Raw genomic sequence first — 23,844 nt, 5'->3', positions numbered from 1 at the left:
ATATTTTAAATTGGCACCTTAGAAATACTGTGAAAAATAAAAATTTCTTTATCTTTGGGAGTGGATGAAATCTTGGCCTGCCTGCCTGCCCTCTCTTCCCTCCCTTCCTCCCTTCCTCCCTCCCTTCCTTCCTTTTTTCCTTCCTTCCTCCATGTTCTCTACCCTTTATTTTCTGATGATAGTGCAATGTATTAGAGAAAATCCTCACCTCTCTAAATATCCACTCTTCTATCAGTGAAATTGGACTGAAACCTGATTCCCCAGAACTGGGGTGGACCTGGGGTGTACTCAGACATTACTACAGGACCATGATGATTGCTTTTCCTTGCTATATCAAATATTTTTTCCATCACCTATAATCTTGCCTGTATTCAATACTTTGGCCAGTCGTGGTGGCTCACATCTATAGTCCTAGCACTTTGGGAGGCCGAGGTAGGTAGATCACCTGAGATCAGGAGCTTGAGAACACCCTGGCAAACATGGTGAGACCTCGCCTCTACTAAAAATACAAAAATTAGCCAGATATGGTGGCACATGCCTGTAATCCCACCTACTCGGGAGACTGAGGTACAGGAATCGCTTGAACCCAGGAGGCGGAGGTTGCAGTGAGCCAAAATCGTGCCACTGAACTCCAACCTGGGTCTCAGAGAGAGACTCTGTTTCAAAAAAATGAATCTATATAAATAAACTATTCATTGAACTGAATCCCTGCACAAATAAGTAAATTAGAAATTATTAGTTCCTAAAATTTGATTGTCAATATTCAAGGCACCTGCTTAAAAAAAATTCTCTATAGATCCAAATAAAAATTAAACAGTTATTTCTGGTCACTCTTTCTTTTTTTTTTCCATTATTGTTTATATGACCTTATAATGTTACAAAGAATCATTATTATTTGTAAGTATGTTCTTTACTATCAGATCTAGTGGAAATAAGAAAAACTCTATATATTAAACTCCTACAATTTTCTCTGAAATCTGTGAAGAACATAAAAGAAATATGATTAATATCTAATGCCTCATAGTCTAAATATCTTAGAAGTTAGAAATGCTCTATTATGAGACGGCAACTAGAAAAAAAATTACCTCTGATGTCTCTTATCAAAGTAAAATCCTTTTCAGTATAGGTTTTTTGAGAATTGATGTGTTTTAACTATTTTGAGATGCTTATTTTGTTGTTTAAAGCATATTAGTTCTTTCAAAATAGAAATGAAATATAGGAAGTGTTTACCAAACCTTTCAATTAAATATAAAGGAGCTCTCCTTTTGAAAACATTTCTTGTCAAGTTATATATTTTTATAACTAATGAATTCTTAGACTAAGATTTTCAAAAACAAATAGTTATGCATCTTTTGATGAGTTTAATACCATCATGGAGAAAAGTCTTTCTTACTATTTGGAAAAAAAAAAAAAAAATTCTAAGATGGTAAAATAGCATGTTTTAATTTTTTTTCTTTAACAAAGGCCACAAAATTGTAGATTATTGTTAACATTTTATTTCTAAAAGATATAGTATGTACAGTCATATTACATATGTTTAGACTTTTAATTTAAAGAAGAGTTATTGAGGGGCTTCTTTTTTTTAATAACAAATCTACTGTGAGTTCATACAACGTTTTCTTGCTGTTTTCATTTAATCACAGATGCAGTGCACATTAACAGTTCCCAGTAACTACTGACTTAGTAGAGTTCCTCCCAGATACAGGTGTGTAGTCAATTTTGTGGAAGAAAGCCTCTGCTAACTCAAAGAGCCAAGTAAGAGCACCTTTCAACCAAGGCGAGGGGCTTTTAATGAATTCATTCCTAGAATTGCTGTCTCTGCTGCCCTGTACTGCCTGGGGGATCCCTGACCTGTTGGAATCAATTGAGTTGTCACACCTCAGAGGGGAACCTATATGGCCTAAAGGGCATCTTGGTCAGAGCTCCACCTGTCAGCCTAAAATGAGACTTCTAGAGAAAACAGCTTTTAACCATTCAAAAGTATATATTTAGAACGACTTTAGGGCACAGAGATGTTAAAGGTTTAGATGGGTCGTGTGTACACTTTTGAAGCCCCTCCCCAATTGCACCACAGGCAGGATTAAAAATACCCTGAGCTCCTATTGTGTTTCTGGGCGCTGTGCTGGGAGACTGTGCTGCTCAAGGAAATTAAATTTTGAAAGTTTGACAGCTATAAGGCTAGCTGGAAAAATTTCAGACTGTGCTTTAATAAAACAACAATGGGAATCTATGGGACCACAGAGAAAGTCATCCTGACTACAGGAAAACTGGGGATGTGCTGAGGGCCCTGGGCCTGGCCTGGGGCTGGTTCTGGAGGAGGGTGTGATGGATGAGCACCTCCAGGAACTGGCAGAGCCCCACAGACGGCACAGCATGGGGCCTGTTCAGACACTGGAGTGTTTACCCTGCAAGTCAGGGTAAGACAGAGATAAGAGAGAGAAGGATGGATTGGAGCCACATTGCATTTTGTCATTCTGAGCCTAACTTAGTGAAAAATGATAGGACACCTAGTTTGCTCTGCAGAAAAGACAGAATAAAATAAGATAGAATGGAGTAAATAAACTAATGCCTGAACCCCTTCGATGGGTCAGACACTATGCAAGGCATCTCACATACAGCATTTATTTTATCCTCACAAAAATCCAGTGACATAGGAACATATTTTATTAACAAGAATTCTGAGGCTCAGACTCAATATCATATCTGGGACAGAGACTGCTAACTACCTGTTCCCATATTTATCCCCAGCCTCTTCTCCCTGGTCACCTCTATGGCAGAGCCTTCAGAATCTAAAAATTCTCTGCCTCAGCCTCCCTTGCAGGGTAGAAGTGTCCCAGTGACATAATTCTAGCTGGTGAACTATCAGTCTGTTGGGAAGCTTTTTGTAAAGTTTAGAATGCTTATTAAAAGACAATGAAGCCCGGGTCCCCGGCACTGCCTGCACTCTGTGTTCCTACCGGCAGCGTGGAGGTAGTGATACCAGCTGGGAAAACCTTGGCATGCCACAGTAGCCCCTGACTGCACTGCCAGAAAGGTTGTCCCTGAGGTCATGGAGCAGAAAGAGTCACACACCAAACTAAGATGTTGAACTTCAGAGACTTGAGTCCATCTAAAGCCTTTAGTGAGAAGCAAGGAGAAAGAGAAGGGAGGAGGAAGAAAGACTCGCTGAGTCCTGTTATGACACTTGCTCACCCAGCCCCCTCTTCACCACAGCAGGCTTCTTGCTGAACCAGTGTGTCAAGCGCCAGAGCTGATGATGAGCCAGGGGTGTCCACAGGCAGACAGTGCCTGAAGCCAACACGTGCTGTTCTGTTGCAGTCATGCTGTGGTCCCCCTCACCACAACATCACTCCCTAGCCACCTGAAGAGCAGGCAGGCCTCTCATATGCATACCTTTGGCAGACAACATGTGGGGCCATATGGGTGTCACCCGGAGAGGCTGATGTAGAAGGGCATAGCTTTCAAATCACAGGTGACATCATCTGAACCTTGTGCATATTTAAGGTCTATGTGGCTTTTCTATCACTATCTGTAGATAATAGTCTTCTTTATTCTGTCTCAACACATAAATATCCCCTTTGTCCTATATCTGATGTGTCTTTATGGGTTACTAATTTATAATCTATACATCTTACGATCTTCCTATGATTCACAAGCCATTTGCTTAAAATCTATACTTAATACAACTTATGAGTTACATCATCCATTTTCCTTTCTTGTTCTGTATCAAAAAATTGAATATACTCAAATAACACAGCACACATGCTTTATAGATACCACCAAAGAAGACATATTTCCATTAACCACGTAGCTAGAAGCCTAAAGAGCAAATAAAAACCTGTAAGGATGGGGTGGCACGACAGAGACTGTGTCTTCATGGAAGCACCGCAGTTGAGCCAGAGCCAGGAACCGCCCTCCCCATCACTTCTTGCAATGTGCAGAGCTGAAGCACCTATTGAGTAAACCATTATTCATGGAAATTTCTTTCATGTGCACCCACATGCCTCCTGACTAGATTCCTTGTCACCATTCATTCAACAATAATTTCTTGAGGACCAGTTGTATACCATACGCTTACTTTAGGAACTAGAGGTATAAGAGTAAAAGTAATCTCTGTTGCTGTGAGACTTACTTTCTAGTGAAAAGAGAAAGAATATTTCTTAAAATATTAACTTTTGAATTTCTGCATGTAGCCATGATGAGGTAACTGGTACTAAATTTGCCCTGCTCCTGTAGTCAACAAGAAAACTCAAGATTCTTGCTGCAGGCAGGCAAGGTGATAAGATATGGAGGGTGGGGAACGAAGAATTTGATTTTATATTGAGGTCGGGGAGTTTTCTAAACTGACTCAGCAGGATTCTTGCTAAAACCTGGCCAAGTAGGCCACGAACAGAGTCCAAGGTCAGAGTTTTGAGGACTTAAAGAAATTTCACTAAAGCTAGGTCAAGGAGAACATCTTTGTCAACTCCCAGGGAAAGAATAACTACAGGATGACATAAGTTGAAAAATCACCAGAGCCTGCACAGGGCTGGAAGGTGCAGTTCCAGGTAACAAGAGAGGACTCCGTTGAATAGCCAGAGCATTCAACAGAGACCCCAGGAGGGTCTTAGCAGTAAGCATCAACCAGCGCTAGACGAATCTGTTCCAAACTCACCCAAACAAAGTTAAAATCAATTTTTAAAAATGTCAATCTATTTGGCATGTAAATAACTGCCTATGAGAACAAATTGCAACACTCATTAAAGGAAAACAGTATAATCTTGACACTTAACAATTTAATATTTACAATATTCAGCAACCAATCAAATATTAGTATATATGCAAAGATGCAGAAAAATGTGACCCATTATTATCAACTGAAAAAAATGTGAATAGACATTGTTTAGAAATGTCTAGAAATTATAGAAATGATGAAATTTGCAGATAGTTTAAAACAGTCATTATAAATTGTTCAAGCACTTAAATGAAACGCAAGCACAATGAAAAGAGAAATACAAAATATAAAAAGAATCAGATGGAACTTTTAAAGCTAAAAATTGTAATGTCTGAATGTAAAAATTTATTAAATAGGTTGAACAAGATATTTGATACAATGTTTGGTAAATTTATAGGCAATGAAACATTTTTTTTAGTGAAAACATTCTTTATTAGTAAGCAGACATTTCAAACTTTTTGATTACATACATTATGCAAAATGACTGACCTCACACATGGTTATCTAACTGTTCATTGTGACATCTGTTTTGAGATGATTATAAATTTAAGAAGAATGACTGCAGTAGTAAAAATAATTCTTGAAAATGACTCTCGATGAAGCAAAACACTACATAGCACACATGAAATACTGTTCATCCCTCCTGGATGTTTAATTCTCTCCTAATGTAAATCTATATACAAAAATGGCAGTTGTTTTTGTATGTGCATCTATAGGCACTCAACTGATAAAAACAAGAAAATTTCAAATAATTTTACAAGGTTTGGTTATTTTTCCTGTTTTGTTAATCCAAAACAGGACAATGCCCTTTGATTTAAAATGTTCGTTTCTTTTAAGAAATCATTTTCTTCAGAAGATGATTTTGACCGATGAAAAGGTTGTTTTATCCCTGGTAATCTTTTTGAAATGGGGCTGGCTGTTATACATTATCCAAGTTGTTTTCAATGAGTGAAAACGAGTAGAGCTTATTTTGAGAAGAATTCCTCTCAATTATGGCTCTGAGAAAACTTCTCTGCAGTGGTGGGCTCACCGCTTTCATCCTGTGGTAGTTCTGGTAGCACTCCCAGTATGAAAACCCTAGCACAGGTAAATTCACCTCTTTAAAATTAGTAATGACCCTGGAGAAAGGTGAATTCCAAATCTAGTAGCATATTCAAGTCATCTGGCAGAGAAGCAGGCATAAAAGACTTCTCTAGGTACTTGGGGTGCTGCTGTAACAAATACCTAAAAATGGAAAAGTGGTTCTGGAATTGGGCAGTAGGTAGAGGCTGGAAGAATTCTGAGGAGCATGCCAGAAAGAAGTAAAATTTAGGCAATGAAACATTTTGATCTGAAGAACAAAGAGAAAAAATCTGAACAAAGTTATACGTATCTCAATGATACGTGGACAATATCAATACATAAAATGTGCATACAATAGACTTCCAGAAATGGAAGGGAGCAAAAAAAATATTAAAAGAAATGTTGGAGGATGATTTTCCACATTTGGCTTAAAAAGCAATCCACAAAAATAATAAACAATATTATACAGAACAATTTAATAGAAAATAGAAAATTAAAGCATACCAAGGCACATCATAATCAATTTGCTTAAAATTAATGATAAAAAAAATCTTTAAAAAGCCAGAAAAAAGGACAATTTTGTATAGATATACAAAAATTAAAATTATTACTGACTTTTCAGCAAAAGCAGTCCAATTCAGAATGTGATTAAACAACTTTGAAACACTGAAAGATGGAGGGGTGGCGGTGGGGGGACATCCCTGTTATCCCAGGATTCTACATGCACAGAAAACACTCTTCAAAAATATAGGTGAAGTAAATATAGTTTTGACAAATAGAAACTGAAATAATTTATTGCTAGCATACTTGTTCTACAAAAAATGTCAAAGGAAGCTCTTTCGTTGAAGAAAAATGACACTAGATGGAAACTTAAATCTATACAAAGGAATGGACATACAAGTGGTAAATGTGTGAGTAATTTTTTTTCTCTTCCTAAAGTTTCTTCAAAAGATGGTTGACTATTTAAAGTCAAATAACAATATATTTTAAGGTCTATAATCTATGTATAAGTAGAATGTATGACAATTAAAATACAGAGGTTGCAATGTTCTGTTTTACATGCAGTGGTAGAATACTAATTGATAGTATACCATGGTAAGTCAAAGATACAGAGAGCAACCATAAAAAGAAAGTAAAACCAAAAGATACAAGAAATGTTCAATTAATCCAAAAAGAAGGTGGTATACACAACAAAGCTAGGAATTAACTCTTAATCAGTAAATTATTCGTTGCAGTAAGATATTTATGTATTTATTTAGTATCACCAGAAATACTGCTATAAATATTCTCAAAGAGCAGAAATACAGTGTAAGATACTTAAATTGATTCACCATGTTATCTTCCATAGACAGGTATTTCCCAGATTAAATAGTTAAGTACTTTTTAACATAGGGGCATGGAAATACGTTCACTCCAAGTATTGTTTCACACGCAGGGACAAGGAATTATACTGCTTTTATTTTTTCCTGATTCAGATCCAACTCTCTGACAATTATACATCCCAAACTTCCTACTACGTCATGTTGTCATTTGATGGTGTTGTCATAGATTGGGTTTTTATTTTGGAATAAATTGCCTGAGAGAGAGTTTATTGACAGTAAGAAGTTTATATCTGCTATTTTCACTTTCAAATTACATGGATTTAGAAGCCAACCTTTATGCCCAGCTTAACTGTTTCTTTGGTGTTCTGGAGAAGTGTGAGATTCACAGGTGATTAAGGTGACCCACATGCTAAAATCACATTTATCACTTATTTCACTTCTGGGACCACACTATTGTGATCATGCAAAGGCAATGATGCGCACAGAATCTTAGACTCAGTCTTGAGGATTTCTGATACTATACAACTTATCTTTGTGTTCCCTGTTTATAATTATCAGAGAGGAAGAATTATATTTTATTCATCTCTGTATTCATTGCATTTAGCACATATTTTTCCCCTTTGGGAGAGCTCAATAACTTCCACTTTAAATTTAATGTATAAGGAGGGATTAATTGGAATATTGGAATTGAAATTAAGTGAACATTTCATCATCACTCAATGGCAACATTTTCCAGTGCAGCAAAAATTTCTAGTGCCAGAACTTTCCGTTAAGTGCTAATACAAAGTGGCTGTTCTGACACTTAGAACCGATAGAAGGCCTGTGTTCATTAGGGATATTCACTTGACTACATACTCACTGTAACTGTCAGGAGGTGATAATCCACCTCATCATAAAAATGACCATATTATTTATATCATCCATACAAATTCATAACGTGCCATTTGCCTAGCAGTCTAGCTGTCTGGCTGGTCAATAACTTACAAGTGTAATAATTGGGGAGAGGATGGGGCAGCAGGAAGAAACATGGAGCAAAGGTACCTGATTCCTGTGCTAACTTTTGTGTTTTAACCTGTTTTCCCTTGTGTTAAACAGTATTTTTCACTGGTATCAAATCCAATTCAAAGGATACTTTCCAGCCCTCCAAATTATGATATTCACCTCTTTTCCCCTCAAGTGACTGCTAATTCCGAGAAAATTATTTGTCTCAAATTACGTCAGGTCATGTTTCCTCATTGCAGTATTTCGAGTCAGAAATTTGTTGGGTTCCAATTTACCATGCAAAAAGCATCTGAATATGCTTCACTGGTGCAAATTAGCTATTAGAACAGCTTTCTCTCTTCATTACCTGTTAACTGGATTAAAAAGAACAAAATGCCATATACTGGCATAATTCCTTAAACCAACTTTGGTATTTTTGCTTCTGAATTAGAAGCCCCTAACTCAGCAGCAGACTTATACTCAAATGGCCAGAAAAAGCAATGGAAACTTCTGAAAAAAATTTTAATCATTAGTAAATAAACACGGTCTCCGAAAAATGATGTTCTATGGATTCCATTAATATTGATCTTCTAAGGGAAGACTTCTCTGTCAGAAAGATCTGTGAAATTGAAGATTGATATGATGTCTTTACCAATGCCCACACATGTAAAACAAAAATAGAAAACTATTTTCAGAATAAGGTTTAAGCTTAAGCATTTTGTTTTTAGCAAAGACACTTTCTTACCAGAAAAAAAAAATTCTATTCAGATAAAAAGAAAAATAGACTTCAAGATGAAACTTTTCAGTTGTTAATTGAGAACAGTACAGTCTAGATGAATTATGCGTCCTCTGCACTTCAATACATAATGAGTGTTCTGTTGTTTATTCCAGAGCAAGTGTTTATACTACAAGAAGTATATCTCTAGAGTTGATGTAAAAGGTTCAGTAATGTCTCTTTCATTCTTAGAATATGATTAGAGTGCTGATTTTTAACAGGAAATACTGAATTTAATTTGAACATACTATTCTTTTTAAGAGTGTTTCCCTGCCTTAGGAGAAAACATGTCAGGAAAACAGGATCCTGTTTTCTATTTACTGTACCTTGTCTTCTTTCATTTGAAATAACCAGAAGGAGGAGAATGGAAAGACGCAGAGACCACAGAGTGCAAATTTTTGAAAATAGCTCTGACATGGTGTGGCTTATTTCAGAGCCTTCATTTCACCTGGAAAGCCTTCTTAGTGTACTATAAAAATATCAGTTCTGGAAAAATCTCTAAACTTCAGCTAAACATTTTTCCAAACTTCAGATTCACTCTGTTAATTCCCTTTTTCTTTAACCTTTACCTATCCTTATAATTTCTTTAAAAGGTGAACCAATAGAAAGACAGAAGTACTATTTCAGCATGGAAGCAGGCAGAAAATCAACAGCTAGAGTAGCTGAGTGTCCAGGGATTGCTGTCTTTCAGAAAGACTTCTATTATGGCATTTCTAGTTGTAGGGGAAAAGAAAAAGGTAACTATGAAGGAAAGGAGTTTCAGCCTCGTAATTCTGGGATTGGGAAACTGTTTTTCTTTCACAGTTGAAATCCCCTAGTCAGCAAGAAAGTCCTGTGGGAGGAAAGTTTAATTCTTTAAGCCATTTGCTCCTACAGTTCTCAATTTTAGCAGCAAAAACAATATAATGGAGTTTTAAAATCCAGTTAGTAGATTTAAAATCAAAAATTAAGAAATGAATGATTTTTTTGCCTTTGATATAATCCTAAAATCACTAAAAGAAAAAAAAACCTTTTTTTTTTAAACTTTTATTTATAAATTTTTCCAAAAATGCAGTTTAAAAGTCAATAAACTCAGCTACTCAGGAAGCTGAGGCAGGAGGATAACTTAAGTCCAGAAGTTCAAGCCCAACTTTGCAACACAGCGATATCCAGTCTCTATTTAAAAATAAAAATAAAAAACAAATTTTAAGTTCATAAATCCATAAAATTAAATCCATCATTTTATAAAAAAAAAAAAGAGTTCCAGGTATTTTGGTGTGTAAATATATAATTATTTATATAAATAAAAATAACTTTTCAATTTGTGCTTTTTCAAACTGAAATTGAAAGAAAACTTTTACACAAGGTAGCTCAGAAATAATTAGGAAAAGATATTTTAATCTATGAAAGGAAATAGGAAGTGTTTTCTGTGACTTTGACACTTTAGCTATGTCCCTAAACCAAGATGGGTGAAAGGGATTTCTTCCAGTGCCCTGGCTTTATGATTCATGGCACTGAGTTCATTAAGTATTAGTTGAGTACAGACTAAATGTCTTGTCATCGGGCTGGGTGCTGAATGGTTGCTGGCTTCAACTGTGGCTACACCATTTCCTAAACAGGTAACCGTAGGGAAGTCCATTAACTTTCTCAAGCCCTAATATCCTCCTCTGTAAAAAATAGGTTTGTTAAAATGAGTGTCTCCCTGATAAGGTTGTCACTATAATGATATACTCACATCATGAAATAATGCACATTCTCAGGGACATAAGAAGTGCTCACTAAATACTATCCACTAGTATGGATTCACAAGTGTATACATACAAGTGTACTTGTAGGTGTTGCTTGTTAATGAATTAATGGATAGAACAAAGAAGTGGAAAAAAGGAGGAAAAAATATTAGCCAACTTTCTGTGAGCCTATGGAAGATTCCTTCCCACGTTGACCACAGTTTATCTCAAGGCCTGGACAGAGAATAGAAGCTATCTGGTGTCAGATGCAGACAAAAGTAAACACCTTTAAATGTTCACCACAATCATAGAAACTACGAACAGCCCTTCCTTTCCAACTTTTGCAAATCTCCTCCTCTTCTGTTAGTTTTTGCTTATGCCACAGAAAACATATAAAAGAACTCATAACTCATTAACTAGCAACACCTACAAGTACACTTGTGTGTATACACTTGTGAATCCATACATGTCCTCAAGATATGATTATCCGAGGTACTGACAGCCTCGTTCAGTTATGAGGATGCAGCTCAGGGTCACAGCAATGCAGGTCACGTCCACACATTCTAGGGAGGCCCTGACCCTGCTCTGCACTGCTGCTGAAGAACCCACTGTTCTATTCAACCAAGTTCCTGTGAGCCATTTCACCGGTCTTCAAATATCTTCTTATTCATTGCAGTAAGTTCCCTTACATATAAGAATCAAAGAAAAATGTCGCTGCCTAACCAAAAATGGAATAATCATTTGAGAAGTTCTGTCCAAATGTGTGCAGATTTGTATATGCATTTAAACTGACAACTACTAAGTACCCAGGATCTACCTGGAATTCTGGATTTGAACACAAAAGAAAACTTCGAAAATGCCATACTGCGCCACCCTATAAGGGTCCGAGCCTGTCGGCAGTTGAATGATACCTGAGATCTTTAAAGAATCCATTATCAAGAAAACAATAGCATATTTCAATTCACTTTGATGACCTGCTGCTGTTTAGGTTCTATAATGTGTGTATCCAAGTGAGGGTGAGTCAGCAGCAGGAAGAAAGCTCATTAAACACTTTTCAGATTACATTATCGAAAATGAGGCTATCTGGTTGATTGTCACAGTGGGCATTACAGAGTGCTAAAGCTTCTCTGAAAACATAGGGCTGCCAGTGAGAAAAACATAGGATTAAAAATGCCACAGTTGACATCCAAACACCAGTTTTTCCATGTGACATCTGAGAAGAACGTTTCTCACTTGACCTTAACATCATTTTAAAAAGAATAACCCATCGTTTTGAAAAATCTGTCATGAAAAACCAAGGTCAAGTTTGAAAACAATGAGACATTTTCACATAATGTCTTTTTCACATAAGACATTGTTCGTTGAAAGAGACTTGAGCAGAACCTTCAAAACAGCAGAACGTTCCTTTTCCATGTGGATCCTGAGGTTAAAAATATTCTATGAACTCAAATTTTCAAGTTTACCCATGTCTTAGTCAAGGTCCTTAGTTGTAAGCAATAGAAATTGACTGACAAATTAAGCAGAAGAAAAATACCCAGGAGTTTATTAAAATACATTGAATAGTGTACAGAATGGTTGGAAAGGCTGGAGAACATCTCTGAGGCTAAGCTGGCAAGAATATGTTTAAATCCTTCAGTGCAGAACCGGCTTGTGAGGAAACTTTGCCTGCTGCAGTTGCCACAATCCCATGATGTCACTTTGCACCCCTGCCCTTGGAAAGCCAGTTCTCTGGCTGCAAAAGGATTCCTCAGGGCGTCACTTTCATCCCATTGTTTACTTTAAAACAGCAGTCTCTGGAAAGAACTGTGATTGACCAAACCCAGCTTACCATCTGCACAGGAGATGGTAATTATACATTTTTGGATTATACCTGGGAGGTGTGGTAAGTCTCTTTCCTCCAGAATTTTTCTACAAATAGCCCAAAATATCCTCCTGACAGAAAATATAATCCTGTATTTTGAGCGATCGTCTAATTTATCCAGCAGATCAGAACACTTTTGAGAGTGAAAAACAACATGCTATCAAATAATTACTCCAGGAAAAGGGGTATAAACTACATCACTTCAAGTAGAAATTATCACCTGGTTACAGTGACAAAGTTTTCATGCCTGGGACACATTCTCAGTGCTGCCACAAGTTTTTTACTGTCTACCAGCTTGGTTGCACTGCTCCCAGGTACAGGGCTGTAGCTCTACAAGTATCTGCTAGAAGCTGGGCAAAAACACCAGGTACAGGACCAGAAGGGGTCATACTGCCCTAGGGCCCTTCTGACATGATCCAGGCTCTCACTGGAGGAGAGTTGGTCCTATGTTACTCACCACGATTTTCAGCTGAGCTCTCCAAATTATGCACAGCAAAAGCGTACTAACTTCACACCAGTATATTTCAAGTGATCTTGCAAAGACATTGAAAACACTTCCACAGATGCCCAGATAAGGCTATTTTTTTCTGTTTAAACTGGAAGGTTAATCCAATGGGGAACTCATGTGAAGGTGGAGGTAGAAATGGGTTTCTTTTAACCCTTCCCATTTCTATATTAATTGGTTAGTTTCTATCGACATAAGTAAAGTGGCTACAAATGGAACTGATTTGGGAATAACTGGTCAGTAGCTGACACATTGCTGAGACCAGGAACAGCAGGACTGGATGGGTGAGCGAGCAAGGTCACCACAAGAAGTGGTCAGAAAAGGCTGCAAAGTTCTCGGGTTAATGTGGATGATTTAAATGCTTAGTACAAAATCTATCTTTAAAAATTGATTTCCTGAACTTTACATAAACTGATCTTATTTTCTTAGTTATTCTGCTTCAAAAATTACTATGAAGACTTCCACAGAATCTTATTTTTTTCTGTCAAATTTTACTACAGTCACGTGTTGCTTAATGACAAGGATATATTCTGAGAAATGCGTCATTAGGCAATTTCCTTATTGTGCCGACATCATAGAGTATGCTTACATACACCTAAATGATCACAACCTATATAAACTACTGCCTACCTAGGTTATGTGGCTCCTGGGCTGCAAACTTGTACAGCATGTTACTTTACTGAATACTGAGGCAATTGTAATACAATTGTAAGTATTTGTGTATCTAAACATAGAAAAGGCAATGCTTTGCATTACTACATTATGATGGCTAAAATGTTGCTAGGCAATAGGAACTTTTCAGCTCTATAATAATTTTATGGGAACATGGTCGCATATGCAGTCCATTGTTGACTGAAATGTCTTTAGTGGCGCATGACTATTCCATTTTTATATTAAGAAACATTTATTGGTTACCTGCTCTTTCCGACAGTCATGGAGGTTAAAGTAATGAATATTACAGTGTCCTTGCTCCTGAGATGTTCTCTGTCTAATGGGACAATGGATATGTCAACAAGTGTGCATCATGACGTTATAGGTGACTTGACTTTGAGCTGAGTATTATTCAACACACTCAAAACAACAGACTATTAGAGAAAAATCACATATACGTTGAACTATATAGACAAAGGATGGAAAATACTGATACATTCAATCCTAATACCTGCAAGTAAGAACTTAAAATAAAGAAATATAGAGAAATGATTATAATTTTGGGTTAGTTTTTAAAACAAAATAACTAAAAAACTCCCACTGCTTTTCTAAAACACAGATGTGGCCATTCCTGCAATAGATTTATGGTCCTTTTACAACCCATTAAAGTCACTGTATATGACTATTCACAGACCCAGAAACCCAGGCAATGAGGGCCAAGAATTAGTCCTCCCCAGGGTCCGTTATTCTGCTTAACTGAACTGCTGTGAAAACAAGTTGCATTATCAGGGTTTTTTTCAGCTGATTCTAAAAATAGTTTGAAGGCAGAAAGAAAAAGAAAGATATTGAATGGTTAGATTTGAAGGCTTGACTGATAAAATGAAATTTTTTTCTAAAAATCTTAAAAGTAAGTATTACTGTAGTTTCTCTTCAACTGAAGTAGCTGACACTGCCCTACGTGCTCACTTTTATGAAGAATAACTTTGTCCATTGACAGATGAGAAAACGAAGATCCAAAAGCGTTCAGGGCTTTACCTAAGGTCACAGAATTTAGTAAAATAACTGGGCAACAGAATAGAGACAACCAATCCTCAGATAACCCAGAGTACCTTTGAACTAAACAAAAATCGATCTTAAAAACTTTAAATAAGCACAATAAATGGCCAGTGGCCTCTAACTTGCCTTTATGGAATAGGAGCGCCCATCCTGATGTTTTTTTGTTTTGTCTTGTTTTTGTTTTTATTTGAATATGGTGCTCTCAAATTTGGTTCTACACCTTGCCATACAATGATATTTAGACTTCAAAGAGGATCCTCTAAAGAATAGCGATTTGTCCTAGAATATTCAAATCTTAGACAAGGTCACACAGAATCAGGCATAGCCCAGCCATCCCACCCACTCATCCATTCAATAATGTTTACTTAGAATTTGTGTGTCAGGTGCTGTGCCTGATAAAGGGAATGCATGACAATGTGAGTGATTTATAAAGTGTGTTTTGTGACAATTCACAGATAGAAATTAACACTTAAGGAAATCATGAAACTAAACACTGATCCTCTTCTCTTAGGACCATAGAGATATTTAGCAAGGTGTGGCAATATGCCTGCTTCTTATTTTAGGTATTGATTCACATATTCATCTAACAAATATTTACTCAACACCCGAACCAGGCCATGCATTGGCTAAACCAAGCATGCTGAGAAGTTGAAGGGCCTAACAAATGAGATGTGCAGTTCAGCTCTCACTCTTTATTTAAAGAACAAACCTTACTCTTTCGTCAAATGCAAAATTAACTTTAAGATAACCATTCAAGGGTTACTTTGTGAGAATAAGAGGCAAAACAACTAGGGTGTCTACTTGCACGGTGGAGTGGTAGAGTCGGTTACTGAGGTGAGCTCAAGGAATGCACTGACTATGGACATTGCAATTGTTGTTTTGCTTTGCTTGTGAAAGAAGAGGTTGAGAACTACCTTGAGATTACCTACTAATCTTTCATCAGAAATGGTCACCATGGTATTGGTATAGCAATAAAGTCAGCATCAACTACTTAAGGTATAAGAGGCCTGGGTCTCTTTTTGGGGTTCAAAAGGCTGAATAGCAGCTTATCTCTGCTGTTGAAGGTCAACACAAACATGACTATGAAAGCCCTTAAACTTTCCCAAAAAGTAGAAATATATTACATTTACCAAAGTGTTTAAAGCAAAGAAAAATGAGATCCTTTCCAGTCTGTTGCATACCTCTTCAAGAATAAAGGATTCTTGATGGCTTCGTTGCTATTGGACATGTGCCTCCCCTCTCGCAGCAGCTCCATCTTCAGGTCCATTTTGCTCATGCAAATGGGATGTGCAAATGTGGACTAGCACCTCCTCTTTGCTGTGTAGTTTCAAGTCAATCCTCTCAGGCAGACCCTCTCACAAAATTGAGATGTGCTGACATTTAAAATGCCAGGTTGTGTTTATTGAGCAAGAGGGTTCATAAAAGTTTATTTTGTCATCACCATTTAAGAGCCCAAACATCCCTTTGGAAGCATTGCTTGGATGTCTAAAGAGCCTCACATAGAGTGTGAACTGATGAAAATTCCTGACAAAATGTTTATGGAAGCAGCAGGGCTGGTAAGGAGGCAAGTGCTCTAATCAAAATGACCACCCTGCCTGTGAAACATTCTACATTCAAGTTCCTTTCATAGGGCCAGGGCATAAAACCTGATCATAAGGTGCATAGCTAATGAAAGAAACATGACTTTTAATAGGCACAGTTGACCCAGCAAACTGCATGGGGTTGGTTCATAATCTTTCACACCCATTACATCTTGCATTCATTTCCTCTCCGTGGCTCTCATTGCTGCATGTTCTATGCCTTCATGATCCTGCTCAAATTCCTCTGTGAGTGGGTTCTATCCCCCCATAGAACTCACCTCCCTGTGAGCTTTTGGAACAGAGTATTTGCCCTGTGGCATCATGGACTACTGTTTTTATTGTGGTGTTCTCTACCTTCAAGTAGCCTTCACACTTCCTAAAAGTAGAAATTGTGGCTTAGAAAACTGTGAATTATCTACTCTTATGTTCAGTTCATATTAATTTACTGAATACAAGTAAATCATTTCTATGGGAATTGTTAAAAAATCATTAACAAATAAAATCATGAGGTGCCACCAATCCACACCCCATGCTCGTGGAACACGGCATGATCTGGGCAGGTAGGAATAAGGGTGGTGCAGGTCATGGTGACATGAAATGGGAAAAAAATGTAAGAAAGCATGGGTGGAAAACCCCAGATTCTTGGAAAACTATGGCCATTCTTGTCATTGAAAGACTTGAACACAAATAATAAATACTTGAATGTAGCAGAGATGGGGCTGTTCACTTTGTGTGAGACAAGAGGACAGAGATCATTGGCTAAGCAATGGCTCTGGAGTGACTGCATTAGAAAAAGACGGAGTGTGAAAAGTTGGCACCTCACCAACATAGGACCACTGGTGTCCTCAGTGACAAAGGATGCTGGTCAAGACATAGTTCTGCCCGATGAGCTCTAAAGCCAATCTTGATCTGCTACCAAGAGACAGAATGGCCTTTTCTCTCCCATCATAAGCAAAGACAGACATTTTTCTGTACATTCTATGTGCAGACATCTCCTAGAATATGAGAGGCACAGAGAGTGAATAAGTCCAGGTTTTTCAAGTGGACTTCTGCAGGTGGTTTTTGTTTTTGTTTTTGTTTTTTTTTCAAATGCATTGTATATTTGCAGTGAATTTTCCCCAGAATTCAACCTGGCTGGGCTTTTCCTGGCCTTCTTTGGAACATGTTTGCCTCACAAACGCTGCAAGTAGAGAGAAAACAATGCAGAAATAAGTTAACTATGGTAATTTAAGGTGCATATTGAATACAAGAAATGGATATGAACATTTACTATTCCAACTGATGTTTTCTGTGAACCAGTCAGGGAATGACAACGTGTGTTTGCATAAAATTTTGCAATTTAATCAAGTGCCTTCTTTACTCAACCAATCATAAAACATTTATTGGTAGTGCCTTGTCCCTGCTTTATTTTGTGACTTTCAAGCTGTATTTCTAAGCTGTCTTCTTCCCTCCATCTGCACTGCCTCCATCTTTCATTTGGTCACAGTTTTGTGATGTCCTATGTTTCTTCTTGGCCCCCACAATTCTGTTCTCCACACAGCACCCAGAGTACACTTTTTAAACATACATTAAATCATGTCACTCTTTGCTAAAATCATTTCATGAATTTCTGTTGCATTTTTTAAAAATTCAAAGTTCATAGGATGGTGTACCATGTCATGTTAGTAAAATAAAACAGTAAATATTATTATTTAAGAAATGTAGTTATTGTGGCAATTATGAGGATGGGTTGAGGAAGGAGGGGACCAGAGCAGGTTTTGAAATGAACTGATGAGCCCTGAGGAGGATGTGAACTGGAGCTAAATGTATGCTGGAAAAAAAAAAAAAAAAAAAAAAGATAGGTTGCATTAGGAGTCAGAATTGGTAGACCAAGTGGGCAATGAAAATAATAAAATGGGAAAATTAGAGAATGACTTTTAGGGTTTTGATTTTAAATAATTCATCAATTGCAAAATGCAAGAGAAGGAACACATGGCACATAGCACAGAGGAAGAAAGGAGAGAAAAAGGAGAGTGAGAAGGGTTGCAGGGACGTGGAAGTTATTTATTAACAAACATTCAGGGAGCACTTACTGTGTGCCAGGCCCTTCTCCAAGGATTAACAAATGTTAACTCATTAAAGCTCCTAACAGCCTTCCAAGGCAGTTGCTATTACTACTAGCCTATTTACAGATGAGCGAAATGAAGCATAGAGATGATACCTAATTTCTCCAAGATCCTACAGCTTGTAACTGCTGGAGCGGAGATTGAAACCCAGCTGGGCTGGCTCCAGAGTTTATGCTGGAATCACTCTGTGGCATGATCTCTCTGAGAGGTCCCCAGGTGGGAGAGGCTCAGGTTGTGCTCAAGGATAAGCAGAGCCAGGTCACTACAGAGGCCTGGATAGGTGTGAGTCATGCCCAAGGTGAATGGGGAGAAAGCCCCGGAGTTCAGACTACGGTCCCCTTCCAGAGTCCTTTCTGATATACCATGCTGCTGTGCGGAATCAAAATAAAAATAAATAAATAAATAAAAATAGATAATAGTTGTGAATGCCAGATATCATTTCAGAGTATTATAGATAATAGAGAACATTCACGTTGTTCAAGGAAAAAAATCGGCAATGAACTGGCAGAAAATCTTCACTGAGATCTAGTTCCCTTCCACAGAGCACTGCAGCGTGTCCGTTTAGCGAGTAGATGGGTGTAGCAGCCACATGTCTCACATGATCACAGATAGGTTTTAGATTTCGGAATCAGGTACGTTCAAAGTTTGCAGCCAATGGGCATCAGGATATGTGATTTTTATTTATTTATTTTTAAGTGTGGCAAAATACATGAGATAAAATTTACCATCTTAACCATTTTCAAGTGCCTAGTTCACTATCAGTAACTACATTCACATTGTGTACAGCCATCTCCACCCTCCAGCTCCGGAACTGGTCATCGTCCCAAACTGACTCTCTCTACCTCTTACCCCTGCTCCTCCATTACCCTCTTCATCCCAAGTTTCTGGCAACCACTATTCTACTTTTCATCTCTAAGGATTGGGTGGTTTTTCTATTTAATCAGGTGTCTTCTTTGTGAGTCTCCCGGAGTATAAGGTGCTGAACTTGAGGGTAGAACTGAATCCTTCCTAAGGAAAACAAAAATGAATTTCACCCCATAGCAAAACAAAACAAGACACAACAAAACAGAAAACCCTTTACGGCTTCTTTCTGATAGTCTGTACCTCTCCCCCATCTACCCTTTGCCCACTCCAGTAATGGTTCTGGGGCAGAAACTATGGCTAATGAGAGACTCATTAACTCATTAACATTAATTAATAATATTAAATTCCTATATACTAAGGAATTGAGAAATAAAGAACTTTTTAATATGATTTCTCTATGAAAACCTTTCACTCATGTAATCCAGAGATGCCCTTATTAATACTGGCTCTGAACTTAGAAACCTTTGAGCTTCCCTAGGTACCAGGAAACTAAAGATCTTTAATTTAATAGGAGAAACCACCCTTTCTCTGAAACATCTCAGTGAGAGCAAATCTATGCTAGTCACATCGAAGAAAAGATGCGTGTTGGAGACGTGAATGTTCAAAATTTGCATACTTGATAATGAAATATGCTTAAAGAAAACAGAGAACTTAGGCTTTAGAATGAGTCAGGTGTGAGTTCAAATCACAGGTCTGCCATTGAGCCATACGGTGGAGTTAGCAAGCAAGTTTATTCTTCGGAGTCTTAATTTTCTCAGCTGAAAATGGGAATAATAGACTGTCCTCACAGGCCCAGGTAGAGAACAAATAGGGCAGTGTGTAGAAATGCCTTGAAACTCGGTGGGCATTCCCTAAGTGCCATTTTTCTCTAAGTGCCATTTTCCCCCAGGTTGTATTTCTAGTATGACACATTTTTGCTGCAGATTTTTATTTCTTTTCTGAGGTTACATAGAAATGCTCCAAAATGAGATGATATCTTGTAATATAATTATTTTACAATGCTAACTGAACTAAGTCCAAAGAATTTTTTTATTTTACTCTGAAATTTCATAAGAAAGAAACATATATACACACACATATATATGTATATAATGTTACCCCATATTGAGAACTTGCCACAAAGGAACAATGTTTGCCAAGCAGCTTGTGGCAATGCACCTGCTCTAAAGACAGTATGTGTCATGTTGAAATTAGTGACACCTCAATAGGCAAGAAGAGCTTCCAAGCCCTGCTGGACCCTCAACACAGGCAGGTCTGTGGGGCCAATGCTACATTTCAGATCCCCTATAGGTTTTCCCTAATAAGCTGAAACTTCCTTTAGTATCAGAAAAGCATGTGAAAAACCCTTAACATCGTTTCAAGAAATAAATTAGAGTTTAAGCGATTATAAAGGAGACTCAAGTGTCTTCTAATTTCTACTTGGTTTTAATTCCACATATTGAATTTATACCAACTTGAGTTAATTTAACGAAGGTGTAAGTTCTGAACAAATATTAACCAGGCTGAGGCTCTCGCATACCAAAAACATTGCTACAAACCACTCGCTTCCCATGGATTCTTGTTTCCTCTTATGAACTCACGTAGGAATGGCAGACTCGTGTGGTTGTTCTGGCTTAATGAGAGCAAAGAAGCTCTTCTGTGGAAGAAATGCTGGCAATACAGTCAACAAGTTGCATTTTAGGAAAAATTCATATGGGGTTGAAAATGATTTAAAACGAAGAACAAGAAATCAATCACTAAAGTTATTTTAATTTGACATAATAATAAGTCTAATGTTTCGATCTTTTGTAGTTTACATTTCCATGAACCAAATCAGGCCTACAATGGCAAAAGGGCAATGAAACTAGCTCAGATGTCAGTGTTAACCAAAGTTTCCCATTCCCGGGTGTGTGCACCAACCCCTGCTGGTCTGGATTCCTTTCCCGCTTCTTCACTTTCCAAGTTTCCCTTCTTTAAGTCTTAGAGATCTGACTTACTCTGCTGTCAGGAAACCATTTTTATAAAAAATTTCGCAAAAGGGCTGCTAATGGTAGAATGATTTATCAATTTTCACAAATACAGTACCCTTTCTTCCCCAACTTGCCCCTACCATACATATATAAAATGTTAGCGAAAGGAATAAAAAACTTTTAAAATTATCAAGTCTTTCAAATATATATGTGTGTGAGAGTATGTGTGTGTGTTTCGTATGTGCATATAGTACATGTATATACACAAACATAAGTGTGTATATGTATATATACTTATATGTAAATACACTTATATTTGTGTATATACATGTACTATATGTATATATGTGTATATGTATATACACATATACACACTTATATTTAATACACATATGTATATTATTATATATACACATATATAATACATAATATATATATAATTCAACTTTGTATCTATACAATCCTGAATTTCCTGGACTTTATTCTTTTATGTTCTTCTGTTCATTAAGAAGTTAGTGTTCTCCCCATACCCCTTCTTCCTTTGTCCTTCCATGGTATCTGGGCTAAACTTACCCTACACTATCCACACACATCCCACACTTCCAGGTTTGAGGAGGAGGAAAGTTACCACGCTTTGATGTTGTATTTAGTTATAATAACAGAATTCAGGCAGGCCAAAAATTGATCCAAAGAAAATTACCTTTTTTTTTTTCATCCTAGTTCTTCAGCAACCAGGTTGCTGTGTCTGATGGTGTCTTTCTGGCAATGGCACTGTTATAGTCGGTAGCTCTGCAGATGTGAGCAGGGCAGGAGAGCACCCCACCTCCCTCGTTAGGAATGTCAGGATACCATCAGCTGATGGTCAAGTGGTTGTTAAGCTGGCTCTCTAAAATAATTGGTCACAGCTGCTGCCAGGGAAAGGCCGGCTCCTGCTAGATAGAAAACACCTGGAGCCAATGGTAATCAACAGCTTCCTAATAAGATCTCAGGATTTGGACAAGTAGGCCCAGGCATGCACACTAAAAGGCCAAAATGGTGGAATTTAACTGCTCTATGACCTTTCTCTAGGAACATTCAATTGGCAAGGGAAAAACACCTCAAATGAGCATGTGCACAACTTTGGTAAACATAATACACATGCGACCACTCCCAAGTGCTGGTAGACCACTGCTCATGTGGACGGCCCACCCCAAGGAAAAATCAAGGGAGGAGAGATACAAAACCCCAGAAGCATGCCAATGTCTAAAAGTCCCACTCAAAGGTCAAACAGGACACTTGAATCTCTCAAGTCACCCACTTGGCCCTCTTTCAAGTGTAATTTACTTCCTTTCGTTCCTGCTCTAAAACTTTTTAATAAACTTTCACTGCTGCTATAAAACTTGTCCCAGTCTCTCACTCTGTCTTATGCCCCTTGGACAGATTATTTTCTTGGAGGCAAGAATCAAGTTGCTGCAGATCTGCTCAGATTCACTGCTGCTAACAGCACCAGCTCATCTGAGTGACAACCGTGGAATATTTTAGCTCACACCAATAAGCAAGTGAGACCGGGCTCCTGATCCCACCATAACTTCTGAAAACAAGAATGAGAGCCATCCTCTGTATGCCAAAGATCAGGATTGCAGTAGTTTCCAGTGCAGAATTTTTTCAAGGTTGATGATTTTCTTTTATTAAAATCTTTTTTGGAAGTCATCAAATTCAACTCCATAAAGAATATCAGAGATGGCTGGCATGATTGGCTAAATGGAATATTCAGAAGGGTCTAGAGTAGACCCCTGGGGAGGGTATTAGCATCACAACTGTCTTTGTCAAGTCTTCACAAGAACTACAAGGAACTGGCCAAAACTCAAAGTGAATGCTCTGAATAACATCCTATTATCTACTCTGAGGTTAAAGAGGGAACTTCATACAGAATTTCTTTATAAAAGAATATTTATTTATTTTTTTGAACTGAATGATCATTTCACTAGCACCAGCTGTAAGGTAAATATGCATTTTAGGAAATTTTGTATTTTTAATCCATCTGCCACAGTCATTGGGGATATTGCATTTCTTTACTGAGGCTGGATTTTTGAGAATACACAAATTTTTTTTTTTTTGTCAAAGAACTCATTTAATTTACGTATTAAAAGCACAACTCATACTTAAGGCCTGCAATATTTTCTTTCTGAGTGACTTTTGAAAGCAGAGATAAGCATTACTCTACACATCAATAGCTTGTTATTTTCTTATCCAGTTTAAACTGAAAATCGTTAATCCACTCTTGAGAGAAACACACATTTCCTGCTGAGATCTTCCAAGTCTAATTTTTATTCCAAGGGAAATGCACAGAACTCCTCTGATTCCAAGCCAATGCCCAGCGGTCCTGTTCTCTCCCAGTGTTAGCATGGTTGCTCATGCTACTGTGCCTTCCCCACATTAGGGTGCCTCTCCCACCAATGTTGCTGCATTGCCTGGCTTCACATCTTCTCAATAGCACACAGCATTCGTGAGTGTCCTGATCTACATGTAACTCCAAAGTATATGTCAGTCTATCAGTTAACAGCAGCTGAGTTAGTAATTTTTTTCTTATTCTCATATTCAAGATTCTGTGATCAGATCACAGGTGACTTCTTTATCTGGATTGAGAATCAGTATTTAATCCTGATTTTATTACTTATTAGCTCCATAAACTTGCACATTCCTTAACCTCTCCAAGCCTCAGTTTTTGCATTTG

The 23,844-nt window shown here is 37.6% G+C and overlaps 2 long non-coding RNA genes across 2 annotated transcripts in view; both read right to left on the bottom strand.

Moving 5' to 3' along the window:
* LOC140712196 (uncharacterized) overlaps nucleotides 1-23,844 on the bottom strand; it is a 99,800-nt gene that overhangs the window by 29,427 nt on the left and 46,529 nt on the right. The gene's annotated exons all lie outside the window — the stretch shown is intronic.
* LOC140712195 (uncharacterized) lies at nucleotides 12,076-23,035 on the bottom strand. The gene is made up of 2 exons (XR_012093689.1): nucleotides 20,763-23,035; nucleotides 12,076-19,326 (listed from the first exon to the last, which is right to left on the bottom strand). It is a non-coding gene; the product is annotated as an uncharacterized lncRNA (long non-coding RNA).

Source organism: Chlorocebus sabaeus, chromosome 8 (genome assembly GCF_047675955.1).
Source record: "Chlorocebus sabaeus isolate Y175 chromosome 8, mChlSab1.0.hap1, whole genome shotgun sequence".
Classification (NCBI taxonomy): domain Eukaryota; kingdom Metazoa; phylum Chordata; class Mammalia; order Primates; family Cercopithecidae; genus Chlorocebus; species Chlorocebus sabaeus.
The sequence above is the reverse complement of the archived record's forward strand: the minus strand, read 5'-3'. Positions and strand labels throughout refer to the sequence as shown.